This window comes from Dromiciops gliroides, chromosome 5 (genome assembly GCF_019393635.1).
Source record: "Dromiciops gliroides isolate mDroGli1 chromosome 5, mDroGli1.pri, whole genome shotgun sequence".
NCBI lineage: Eukaryota > Metazoa > Chordata > Mammalia > Microbiotheria > Microbiotheriidae > Dromiciops > Dromiciops gliroides.
This window is the reverse complement of record NC_057865.1, coordinates 271,736,977-271,750,652: the sequence shown is the minus strand read 5'-3', so window position 1 is coordinate 271,750,652 and position 13,676 is coordinate 271,736,977. Positions and strand designations below refer to the sequence as shown.

The 13,676-nt window shown below is 41.5% G+C and overlaps 1 protein-coding gene across 4 annotated transcripts in view; it reads left to right on the top strand.

Moving 5' to 3' along the window:
- The window catches only part of NR2C1 (nuclear receptor subfamily 2 group C member 1), a 92,728-nt gene that overhangs the window by 9,666 nt on the left and 69,386 nt on the right, over nt 1-13,676 (top strand). The window contains exon 1 of one of the 4 annotated variants that reach the window (XM_043968647.1): nt 11,190-11,214. The exons of the other annotated variants lie outside the window; for them this stretch is intronic. The gene's annotated coding sequence lies outside the window, so the exon portion shown is untranslated. Of the gene's footprint in view, nt 1-11,189; nt 11,215-13,676 lie in introns of those variants that run through there. 4 annotated transcript variants of the gene reach the window in all.

Below are 13,676 nucleotides of genomic sequence, written 5' to 3'. Positions count from 1 at the left end.
GACAGACAGACAGACCCAGGAGAATAAAGGAGTGAGAGCAATAGTTTCAGCAGAGTAGTGGAGTTAGAATCCTGATTGGAAGGATATGGGGCAGCTAGGTGGCGCAGTGGATAGAGCACTGGCCCTGGATTCGGGAGGACTTGAGTTCAAATTTGACCTCAGACATGTTACACACATACTAGCTGTGTGACCCTGGGCAAGTCACTTAACCCCAATTGCCTAACCCCCCCCCCAAAAAAAAAACAAAACCCAACAGAAAAACGGAAGGAAGGATATGAGATTTACTTTTCCTTTTTGTTTTTGTTTTTTGCTGAGGCAATTGGGGTTAAGTGACTTGCCCAGGGTCACACAGCTAGTAAGTGTTAAGTGTCTGAGGCTGGCTTTGAACTCAGGTCCTCCTGACTCCAGGGCCGGTGCTCTATCCACTGCGCCACCTAGCTGCCCCAGGATATGAGATTTAATTCAACAAATATTAGCCCACTGTATTTAAAGAACTGTACTGGACTTTAGGAATATGAAAACGAAAGTGTCTCCCCTAAGGGAACTTAGATTTTATAGGGAGGTTACTACACTGGCAGAGAAAGTAAAGAGAGCAAAGCTTCCTAAACTCTGGTCTCGACCCCATGTGGGGTCATGTCCTGAAAAATTGGGCAACAGTAAAAGCTTATACCTATTTTATATACCTATATGCCAAGGGTCGAGTAAAAATATATCGGGCAGAAAGGGGTCGCGAAAGTTTTACATGACCCCATGTATATAGGTATATATGATAGGTATATATAACCTTTTACTGTTGCCAAATTTTTTGTGACCCCCACATTTAGTCCCCATATCCCACAATTAAGAAGCTTTGATCTAGAGCAAGATGGGAGGGAGGGAAAGGGTTGATAGGAATTAAGAAAGGCCTTCGTGTTAGGGTTGATAGGAGCCTTTATAATCAAGAATTCTACCAGGGAAAGAAGCCAGCTATTCTACCAGGTGGGGGTGAGAAAGGAGTTAGGCCCCAGGCATGGAGGAAGAGGCAGGAGAAATAGAATGTAGTGAATGGGGAACAGGCCTTTTGGTTAGAACAAAATGCGTGAAGGAAAATAATGGGTATGAGAGCAGAAAGTCAGGTGGGAGCCATCTTCTGGAGAGCCACAATAAAAAGCTACCCAAAGTTTTGTTCTTTTAGATTATTTGTTCAACTTTGGGTTTCAATTCCCTTTTAGCCATTTGTGTTCTATCATTCACAGTCTAAAGTTTATTCTTTTTTTTTTTTCCTGGAAAGACACATGAACTGATGCAAAGTGAAGTGAGCAGAACCAGGAGAATGTTGTACACAGTAACAGCAATATTGTAACAATCATCCAGTGTGAAAAACTTAGCAACTCTGATCAATACAGTGATCCAAGACAGTTCCAAAGGACTCATGATGAAAAATGTCATCTACTTCCAGAGAGAAAACTGATGGACTCTGAGTACAGATTGAAGCATATTTGTTTTTCATGTTATTTTTCTTGCCTTTTGGGGGGGGGGTGCAACATGGCTAAAATAGAAAGAATGTTTTACCTGACTCCACCTGTATAATGGGTGTCATATTGCCTGAGTTCTCAGTGAGTGGGGGATGGGCTGGAGGGAGGAATGGAATTGGGAACTAAAAAGTTTAAAATGAATGTTAAAAAAATAATAAAATAATACAATTTTTAAAAAGTTTTTTTTTTAGAGAACACAGGTGAGAATTGAGTAGTACTAAGGGAGGCATTGGGGATACTAGTGTAAAGAATAAAACAATCAAGGGGCTTACATTCTAATGTAAGAAGCTACAGATAAGATGTACCTATAGAATAAGTATAAAGTGAATAAATACAAATATATGCAAAGCAGTGAAATACAAGGTAGTTGTGAGGCAGGGGGTGGGGATAGATTAGGAAAAGCTTCATGCAGAAGACGATGCTTAAGATGCATCTTAAAGGAAAAGAAGAACTCTGAGGTAGAGATATGGAGGGAGTGAATTCTGGACGTGAGGGAGAATCCAGGCAAAGGTATCGAGATAGAGAAAGTCTGTCCAAAATGGAGCATTATCTTTCCCCCTCAAACCCACCTCTTGTGCATTTTCTATTTCCTTTGAGGTACACGTCTTCCTTGCAGACACCTATCTGCTCAGTTTCAACTTCTTGCCATCCCTTGACTAACATACCCAAGTCAACAAGTCTTGCCAATTTCACCTCCCTTTTTTCCCATGCATTCCCTTCTCCACTCAGGACTAACAGCCTAGTTCAGGCCTTCATCACCTCTTGCTTAGACTACCACTATGGATTCCTACTTAGACTTCTAGCTTCAACTTTCTCCTCCCTAATAAATCTTCCCCCAAGCTGCCAAAGTCCTCCTCAGTGAAATCCCAGTGATTTTTAAATTCTAGGATCAAACACAGAATTTATAGGGTCATAGATCTTTAGTTGGATAGGACCTTAGAAGACTAGATGTCCAACCCCCTCCTTTTACCTAGGAGGAAACTGAGGCCCAGAGAATGCAAGTGATGTGCCCAAGGTTACACATCTAATAAATGGCGCAGAGTTCACAAATCTCTCCCCAAATCCATCACACTTTCCACTGTGTTCTGGTATTCTTGGTGTTTCTCACATGTGATATTCAATCTTCTTTCTATATCTGTGCCTTTGAAACCTGCTAACCTAGAATGAGCTTCTCCTTCCTTTCTGCCTCTTCAAATATCCAGTTTCCTTCTAAGTTTAGCTCAAACATCACCTCCTTCATTTTTTTATTCATTCATTTATTTATTTATTGGTTATTATTTTTGCAGGGCAATGAGGGTTAAATGACTTGCCCAGGGTCACACAGCTAGTAAGTGTCAGGTGTCTGAGGCTGGATTTGAACTCAGGTCTACCAAATCCAGGGCTGTGCTCTATCCACTGCTCCACCTAGCTGCCCCCTACCACCTCCTTTAAACAATTATTTTAAATTATTTTTTCCAATCAATGAACGTAAATATTTTCTTTCCTTCCTCTAGGTAGATAATTTTTTTTTTTTGGTGAGGCAGTTGAGGTTAAGTGACTTGCCTAAGGTCACACAGCTAGTAAGTGTTAAGTGTCTGAGGCCGGATTTGAACTCAGGTACTCCTGAATCCAGGGCCGGTGCTTTATCTACTGCGCCACCTAGCCGCCCCTAATTTTTTTTTTAAATTAATAAAGTATTTTATTTTTTTCCCATTACATGTAAAGATAGTTCTCAACTTTTGTTTATACAAGCTTTACAATTTCAGATTTTTCTCCCTCCCTCCCCTCCCTCCCCCCTCCCCTAGACAGCAGGTAATCTGATATAGGTTATATATATATATAAACACACACATAATAACATTAATCCTATTTCTGCATTAGTCATGTTATAAGAGAAAAAATCTGAGCAATGATGAAAAACCTCAAAATAGAAAAAAACAACAGCACCAAAACCAAAAGAAATAGTATGGTTCATTCAGCATCTATACTCCACAGTTCTTTTTTTTTTTTTCTTGGATTTGGAGATCCTCTTCTATCATGAGTTCCCTGGAACTCTTCTGTATCATTGCATCGGTGAGAAGAATATAGTCCATCACAGTAGATCAACACTCAATGTTGATGATACTGTGTACAATGTTCTTCTGGTTCTGCTCTTCTCACTCATCATCAGCCCACATAAGACCCTCCAGGTTTCTCTGAACTCCTCCTGCTCATCGTTTCTTATAGCACAATATTCCATTGTATTCATGTACCACAACTTGTCCAGCCCTTCCCCAATTGATGGACACCCCGTCAACTTCTAATTCCTTGCTCAGGTGGATAATTTTTAATAAAAGAAAACTCATAATGAATATACATAGCTAGGCAAAAAGAAAAAAAAATCCCACAGTGGCCAAGTTCAAAAAGGTCTGTCTCATTCTACATTTTAAGTCCATCCCTTCTCTGGCAGCAGAGGCATAGTGTGCCTCCTGTTCAGATCTCTGGAATGGTGCTTTGTTTGCACTGATCAGAGTTATAAAGGTTTTCAAAGTTGTCTTTATAATATTGTCAAAACATCTCCAACATGAGGCCTTTCTTGATTTCCCTTGTGTGCTACTGCCTGCCCCGCTCCAACCTCCCCCCAATCTGTCTATTCTTGTCTCCCCTGATAAAATGTCAATTCCTTGGGGAGAGAGAGTCTTTAACTTTGGTCTTTGTAACCGCAGTGCCTCATGTTGGGAATATATGCTAAGTGCTTGTTGGTTGGTTGATTGTAGATGCAGTAGGAATCCAGCAGAGCTTTTTGAGCCGGAGAGTGATAGAATCAGATAGGTGTTTTAGTAAAGTACATTTGACAGCTGTGTTGAGGATGAATTGGAAGAGGTATTGGCAACAAAAAGACTGGTTGAAAGCCTTGTTGCAAGAGTTCGAGGACCTTGAATTTGAGCAGAGGTGTGTAGTGCCTACTATGTGGTAGGCCTCAGATACTTACTAGATGTGTGTGGGCAGCTAGGTAGCACAGTGGAGTCAGGAGGACCTGAGTTCAAATCTGGCCTCAGACATTTGACCCTTACTAGCTGTGTGACCCTGGGCAAGTCACTTAACCCCCACTGCCTCAAACATCCAGTCGTCCTGATCTTGCCACTGGACCCAGATGGCTCTGGAGGACAGAGTGAGGTTGGTGACTTTGTACAGCCATCCTTCACTTAAATCCAGTTCACTGCAAGTCATGACATCACCTCCTGATGTCATGGTCCTCTTCGAGAAGGACAGAACAACTGGACAGACAGATGAGTGACCTTGGACAAGTCTCTTAGCCTCTGCCTAGGAGATCGCTACATGACTCAGTGAATAGAGCACTGGGCCTGGAGTCAGGAAGACCTGAGTTCAAATTTGCACTCAGACACTTACTAGCTGTGCGACCCAGGGTAAGTTACTGACTCTTTGTTTACCTTAATCCAATGGAGAAGGAAATGGCAAGCCACTCCAGTATCTTTGCCAGGAACACTCCATGTACCATATGGTCCACAGGGTCACAAAGAGTTGAACACAACTGAATGACTGAACAACTACAGTGTGATAGGCATTGTGCTAAGCTCTTTACATTTATTATCTCCTTTGATCCTCACAATAACCCTAGGTATTTGTCCCCAATTTACACTTGAGGAAACAGATAGGCAGGGATTAAGTGGCTAGTAAGTGCCGTAGACCATATTTGAACACAGGTCTTCCTGCCTACAGGGCTAGAGTCCTATGCACTGTGGCCCCTCACTGTTTGATACAAGGAGACTGATACAAAAGGTGTAATGGAATGTACCAGTGTAATGAACCAGGCTTTATTAAATTGAAGACTTCTCAATCAGTAAATATTGATTAAGCACCTACTTTGTGCCAGTCATGGTGCCAATCTCTGGGGATACCAAAGAAACACAAGTCAGCATCTGCCTCGAGGAGATTACAATCTAATGGGGGAGACAATATGCAAACATGTACAAAGTGAGCTCCATTCAGGATAACTAGGAAATGAAGTTAAAAGAGAGAAAGCACCAGAATTGAGAGGGGGTGGGGAAGGCTTCCTGTAGAAGGTGGGATTGTAGTTGGGACTTAAAGGAGGCCAGGGAGTATGTGTTGGAGAGTAAGGTGTAAGAAGACCAAAAAGGTCCCTGGGGACTAGGTTAGGAAGGGCTTTGAATACTAAAAAAATCCGTATTTACTCCTGGAGGCAACAGAAAGCCTCTGGAATTTATTGGGGGTGGGGGAGTGACATGATCAGACCTGAACTTTAGGAAAATCATTTCAGTGGCATTGGGGAATGAAGGAGGGAGGAATGAGACAAAATGACACTCGAATTTGCAAAGTCAGGTCACTAGAAAGAAGGTGATATCCTCAATAGAAGTAGGGAAATTTAGAGGGGTGATGGGTTTGAGCAGACATAGGAATCTGGGATGCCTTTGGGCCATCTGATTGGTGGTTTAAAGCAGGGACTTGGTGACGTGGGACTGGGGTTGAGGAAGATTATTTGGAAGTCATCTGTAAAATAATGATCATTGAGACCATGGGACCTTATGAGACCATGGGATGGGAAGGCAGCCCAGGATGGAAGTTGTAGAATGCCCACACTTAGGGACGTTTGTATCCATTTATCAGTGAGCATTCTCAGTGCTATGGCCAGATCTTAGAATATCTCATAGCGCTGGAGCTACTATGCTGAGGCAAAAATGGTTTCATAAGATGGAAGGGTGGAAAAATGCTTTTAGCCACCAGTTGGGTGAAAGGCATTAGTTTTTCTTAATGAAAAAATGCCTCTGGTGCTTAAGGAATTGATCAATTATACATATGGCTTATGTCAGCAGCACGGTTATCTGCTGCTGACTACTGTCTTTTATTGCTGATCTATGACAAATATTTCCTAGAGGACTTTGTTCTGGCCTTACCGAACTTAGTTTCTTACTTGTTTATTTGTCTCTGAGTGTGTCCACATGGTAGGGCAGTATCCACCTTTTTTTTTTTTTAATTTTTTTTTTAGTGAGGCAATTGAGGTTAAGTGACTTGCCCAGGGTCATACAGCTAGTAAGTGTTAAATGTCTGAGGCCGGATTTGAACTCAGGTACTCCTGAATCCAGGGCTGGTGCTCTATCTACTGTGCCATCTAGCTGCCCCAGTATCCACCTTTTAGAAGAAAATTTCCCACAGATTGTGTGGGAAACATTTAATCTCAGTAATTCTAATTGATAATGTATACTGTGTTATAATCAGAGGATCATACATTTAGAGCTGGAAGATGACTTAGAGATCAGACCATTCATTGGCTCTGGTCCTGCCTGACCCCTGAAGCTAACCTTTGTGAAGAAGAGGCCCATCATTTCTGCTACCAATACCCACAACCAGTCAAGTGCCACTGATGGCCAGGCCCAAGAACCATGAGGATGGCACTGCCCCCCTTCCCTCAGCCCCTGCAGCTGTTGTCCAGGGTAATAACCTTGTGGACTCTCAGCTGAGTATCCATCTCTGCTACAGTTACTACAGGCTTCTCTCCCCACCAAAATCCTTTGTACTACCCTGTGTGCCAGCATCAGACATGGATGTGGTTTCTTCCGTGTAGAAATGACACCACGGAAGATGAATTACCATCTGCTTTCCTGCTATGCCCAAAGGAACAGGCATCCACTTAGTTGCCAGCTGCCTCTGCTGCCCCCACAGCATCTCTGGCATCAGCACTCACCTCTGCCAGCCTCACTTCTTTGGCTTTGTTAATAGCCTCTTCAGTGCTCCTCTGGCTCCTGCCTCCTTCTGCTTAGGGGCAGCTAGGTGTCACAGTAGATAGAGCACTGGCGTCAGGAGGATGTGAGTTCAAATCTATCCTGAGCTGTGTGACGATGGCCAAGTCACTTAACCTCGATTACCTCAAACATCCGGGGTCTTCTCCAGTCGTCCTGATGTATATCTTGTCAGACCTAGATAGCTCTGGAGGAAAATGTGAGGTTGGCAACTTTGCACAGCTCTGCCTTTCTTTTTCTTTTCCTTTTTTTTTTTTAGTGAGGCAATTGGGGTTAAGTGACTTGCCCAGGGTCACACAGCTAGTAAATGTCAAGCGTCTGAGGCTGGATTTGAACTCAGGTAATCCTGATTCCAGGGCCAGTGCTCTATACACTGCGCCACCTAGCTGCCCCTAGCTCTGCCTTTCTTAAATCCAATTTATTGCAAGTCATGACATCATCTCTCAATGCCATGGGTTGCTCCTTTTTCTCTGGCTCCCATCCTCCTTTCCAGTCTTACTTCCTTATCAGTCCTCATTTCAACCACAGTGAACTATTTGGACCCTGTTCTTGAACTCACCGTTCCATTGGGCACCACCTTGTGTTTGTGTCAAGTTTATTAATTTATTTTTTTTAATTAATTAATTTATTTGTTTTTTGCAGGGCAATGAGGGTTAAGTGACTTACCCAAGGTCACACAGCTAGTAAGTGTCAGGTGTCTGAGGCCGGATTTGAACTCAGGTACTCCTGAATCCAGGGCCGGTGCTCTATCCACTGCACCACCTAGCTGCCCAAGTTTATTAATTTATTAAACAAGCAATTATTAAGCACCTACCATGTGGCAGACACTGTGCTAAGTTGGAGGGGGGGGGGCAAACCAAAAATCAAACAGCGTTTCCTTGAGGAAACAGCTTATGTCCTACTGATCTCTCCCTTTCCCCCTTCACTCCCTAACACGCATTAAACGAGCTGGGTTTGTATTCTCCCAGCAGAGTTGCCTCTGAAGGCAGGGACTGTTCCATTTTTGCCTTTATGCCCTAACAGTTATCTAGTTCTAACACACAGTAGGCACTTAAATGTTTAATTACATTGACTCCAGTACTAGAGTTGGAGGAACATCATAGCTAGGCAATTCTACCCCCTTACCTGAAGCATGTTTCACATCTACACAACATCCTAGAAAAGTAGCCCTCCAACTTCTGGAATACCCTCCATGTTGTTGGTTTGGAAGACTTTTGTTAGGTTTCTGTGCCTTTCTAGGAACCATTCCTTGTACCAAAGTGCCTACTGATTTTCATTTGTCAGCAGTGAGTGTCAATAGCAGAAACTTGGGTGTAACTTGTAAGACAATGTGTTATTTTGATAATAAAATAGATTTTTCTCTAACAGAAGCCTAAAAGTGACATACACTTATTATCCCAAATTATATGTAAAAACAAATTTTAACACCAATTTTTTTTTTTAGTGAGGCAATTGGGGTTAAGTGACTTGCCCAGGGTCACATAGCTAAGTGTTAAGTGTCTGAGGCCGGATTTGAACTCAGGTACTCCTGATCCACTGTGCCATCTAGCTGCCCCTTAACATCAATTTTTAAAACTTTGTGTTCCAAATTCTCTTCCTCTCTCCCCACACCCCTTTAAGAATTTAAGCAATTCCATATAAGTTATACATGTGTAGTCATGCAAAACATTTCCACATTAGTCAGGTTATGAAAGAAAACAGATAAAAAAAAACTTTAGAAAAAGGAACTAACCAAAAAAAAAATGCTTCAATCTGTATTCAGATACCCTAAGTTGTTTCTCTGTAGATGGATTGCATTTTTCACAAATCCTTCAGAATTGTCTTGGATCATTGTATTGCTGAAAATAACTAAGTCATTTACAGCAGATCATCTTACAATATTGCTTTTGTTTTGTATATCGTACATTTCACTTTGCATCAGCTCATGCAAGTCTTTCCAGGTTTTTCTGATAGCATCCTGCTCATCATTTCTTATAGCACAATAGTCTTCTATCATAATCTCATCCCACAATTAGTTCAGCCACACACCTATTATCAAATGTCTGCTTGTCAGTTTCCAGAGCTCTAATCTTGACTCTCAGATTCCTCCCTTATGTTTTGCTATGTTTCTGTGTTTCTGGACCTTGTAAATAAATACACATTTAGTTCGGGGCAGCTAGGTGGTGCAGTGGATAAAGCACCGGCCCTGGATTCAGGAGGACCTGAGTTCAAATCTGGCCTTGGACACTTGACACTTACTAGCTGTGTGACCCTGGGCAAGTCACTTAACCCCCATTGCCCCGAAAAACAAAAACAAACAACAAAAAAATACACATTTAGTTTAGGTTCATTTTGTGAATGAACTCAGTAGTTGACATTTTCAGCACAATCTCTTTTTTTTTTTTCAAAACAGAACAAGATTTATTTTAACAAGAATGAACTTTAAAAAACAAAACAACACAAACAGCATCAGTAGGACCAAGGGAAAGGAAATAAAATGGGGAAAGGGAAATTATAATACCTGAAAAAATACCACCGCCCAGGAATCAGCTGAAAATATTCAGCAGAACACCTGTCGCTTTCCAGCTTCCACCTAGAAAGCACAATCTCTTAAGTGATACTCTGTCCTCTAAGTCTTAATCCTTTTCTAATTCATCACTTACACTTATTGCCATCTTAGTCATTTTCTAAACCTGTTCTGATTGACACTCCTTTACTCAGAATTCTTCAGGGGTTCCCCATTCATTGTCAAATAGAATTAAAACTCCTTAGGAGGAGCCTTGAATTCCAGTCTAACCCAGGTTCAACATAATTTTCTGGTTTTATCTTTTATTTCATTTTCAGTCATTTTCCAGTTATGTTTGACTTTTTGTGACCCCATTTGGGGTTTTCTTGGCAAAGATGCTAAAGTGCTTTGGCATTTCCTCCTCCACTTCATTTTTTTTTTTTTTTAGTGAGGCAATTGGGGTTAAGTGACTTGCCCAGGGTCACACAGCTAGTAAGTGTTAAGTGTCTGAGGCCGGATTTGAACTCAGGTACTCCTGACTCTGGTGCTCTATCCACTAGGCCACCTAGCTGCCCCCCCTCCACTTCATTTTAAAGATGCAGAAACTGAAGCAAACAGGGTTAAGAGACTTGCCCCAGAGTCACAGCTAGTTAATGACTGAGGCCAGAATTGATCTCAGGTCTTCCTGAATCCAGGCCCAGTACTTCATCCACTGTGGCATCTAGCTGTCCCTGTCTCATTACTTCTCTTCAAATGGTATGTTCCAGCTGAAGGGGATTAGTCACTGTTCCCTATTGTCCTTTTTCATCTGTTTACCTTTGCTGACACTGTTTACATTTCCCCCCCCTTTTTGGGGAAGTGAGGGTTAAGTGACTTGCCCAGGGTCACACAGCTAATAAGTGTCAAGTGTCTGAGGCCGAATTTGAACTCAGGCCCTGCTGAATCCAGGGCTGGTGCTTTGTCCACTGTGCCACCTAGCTGCCCCCACTGTTCCCATTTTTTAATAGCACTTTGCCTGGACTAATCCTGTAAGCTCAACTCAGTCTGTTTTGTATTATAGAAGTTTGTGCAAATCTTTCCCCCATTTGCTTGTAGATCCACTGAGGACAAGGACCCTGCATCTTCATATCCCTAGTGGTTAACTCAGTGCCTTGCATGTTGTTGGTAATTAACATACATTGGTTAAATTTGTTATTCAGTATGGGAGGGGGGAACAGCATCACCAAACCTGAGGTGGGTTAAGATGTTTTAAGTTTTTAATGTGATAGGAATATCATTTGCTGTTATATGAATTAGGTATATTATTCCTTTTTTTCTTTCTTTTTTTTTTTAAATTTTTTCCCCCAGGGCAATGAGGGTTAAGTGACTTGCCCAGGGCCACACAGCTAGTGTCAAGTGTCTAAGGCTGGATTTGAACTCGGGTCCTCCTGAATCCAAGGCTAGTGCTTTATCCACTGCACCACCTCACTGCCCTGAATAGGTATATTATTAAAGAATATGGAAGAAAATAATGGGTGGAATTTGTGAAAAGAAATTCTAAACCACTTGTTAAGCTCCTGCAGAAAGCAGTTGCATTTGCTAACATATCACTAGCAAGGAAACCTCTAGAGTCCTACAAGATTGGAATCAAACGCTTTTCACCCAGGGTGAACAATCAGCATTCCAATGGTGGCAGGTTTTTTTCCCAGAGAAGTCGAGGAAGTGGTACTGACCACTGTTACCAATCAGTAAACACTGGTTGAATAAGTGCCCAGATTAGTGTTTCCCATGGAGATACTGAGTAAGGGGTAGATAGGAAACTTTACAAAGGAACAATTGCTAGAATTCCGTGATTGGATAATGGGGGACTAAGATGGCCTAGTCTAAATTCTGGTTGTAAGTTTTAGAGAGGAGATAAATGATTCCAATCTCTGAAGTTGTCAGAATTAAGTCTTGCATTTTGGAATGTGCATATGAGGATGCTTTGGGAAACTGAAGTCACCTGGATTAAGCATGCGGAAGGCTTGAAGGCAGCATCTCACCATTTTCAGCTGCTCTCCAGTCCATGCTCTGCAGGAAGTGACTTCTCCCCAAGTAATGCTTCTGTCAGGTATTTTTTTTCCAGCTTTCTAAAACTGCCTTCATCCCTGGGCCTGTAGGGGCTAGCTGCCTTATTTACTAGCCTATTTGTTTCTTTTCTCTCTAAATAGCAGACAGAAAACCCAAGCTTTAATCAGGATCCTTGTAGGGGATTGGGAGGGCCAGAATAGGGAGTAGGGGGCAGGATGTGGAACTTCCTTAGGCTGATTGTGTTGCCTACATTTTAACATGCACTAAAAGATGGTAGCGAGTGCATAGCTGCCATACTGCATTTGTTTTGTATAAAACAAATTAATTTTTTTTCCTGTGGCTTTCTCAGCCCAAGGCAAAGAGTGTTTTCTAAGTAAATCACCTCTCTATAAAATTGAGTTTTAAAGACTGGGAACTCTGTAGAATACTTCCCTTAACCACAGATAAAAGGGAAGTGTATAAATCAGAAAGAAAAATACATAAAATCTTTATGAACTTAGAATTCTACTACAAATATTTATGACATCAAAGAACACAGACTGACTTGGTAAACCAGAAAAGGGAAAATTCCTTTAGCTCTGTTTGATTCCCAGGCCTTAATGCTGAATAGAAAGTTAAATTCTGCTTGCCATCCACTTGCTAGGGTTACTGTGGATCCTCTTGGTTAGCAAAGCACTCTTGCCAAAATCTCCTGTAATTTTAGCACTATTTTATGCTTCCCTGGCAACTCTTTGTCCCTGGAGATTCCTGGGGACCCCCTTTGCCTTGTCCACAATGCCTCTGAGGTCTGAGAACTCCTGCACCTAACCCACTCCTCCCTGGGTTTTCTATCCCAAGGCAATGCCTGTTAGGCATTTAACTAACATGGCTTCCAAACTATCGTATTTGATGGCTTCTCTTTAGCTTATACTGCACTAATTAGCACTATACATATCCCACTGTTTTTTGATAATACAGGGATAATTTCCTCCTAAGGGGGGAATTAACTCATTGTCTTTAAAATTAGTTAGCCAGTTGGGGTAAATCTCTGTCCTTAAGTACCGAACACTCAGACATCTGAGTTACTATGGGCTCATATTAAGAACACTAAGATGAAGGTAATATTAATTCCATAACATTACCAACTAAATAAAAGCAGTTTTTTTGAGCTTGTCACTCCATTAAGAATTGTGTGTTCAGGAGAAGGGGTTTTTGAAATATCTCATTCTTTCAAGCTGATATAGTGATTATATCCTCCTAAGGGGGAAATTAGATTTAGATGAAAGACTGAAGATAAAGATGTAATGTAAAAATTTTCAGTTGAATGGAGTGAAGATTTATTTTTGTCATTTCTTTTCATTGGAGTCCAGTTCCCTTAGTGTGCCTCCAATGTGAATTTGTTAGCACTTTTATTCAGCAGATTGCTGCTATTTATGCGGCCCAATAGCTACCTTCCATTTCTTGGGGAAAGGCCTATAAATAAACTGTTGAACAGACCAGGATGCAAAGGCATTAAGTTGAATTCTTCAGTTTTAGTCATTTTTAATTTCTCTCCCATTTATGGGAGAAGATCTATTGGAACTAATGAAATTACTTACGACTATGACCTCCTAAGATGTAGAGCGAGCGCCACACTCTTATTTTGTGGAATATGTTAAAAATAACATCCCAAAGTGGTATCTCTGTTTGGGTTTTAGAAATCGTCCGCTGCTAGAGATAGAAGGTACATTAGAATTCATTTAGGCAGACTTCCTCCTCTCCTAACCCCAGGCCTGGCCTAATTCCCGGTAAATAGTAGACCTGGGATCTGAAGTGGGTTTTTTACTTCAGATGAGTCAGCAAGTATTGAAATGTTTACTATCTGGCAGGTACTGTGCTTATTGCTGGGATTTAGAAGTACAGTGAATGAAATAA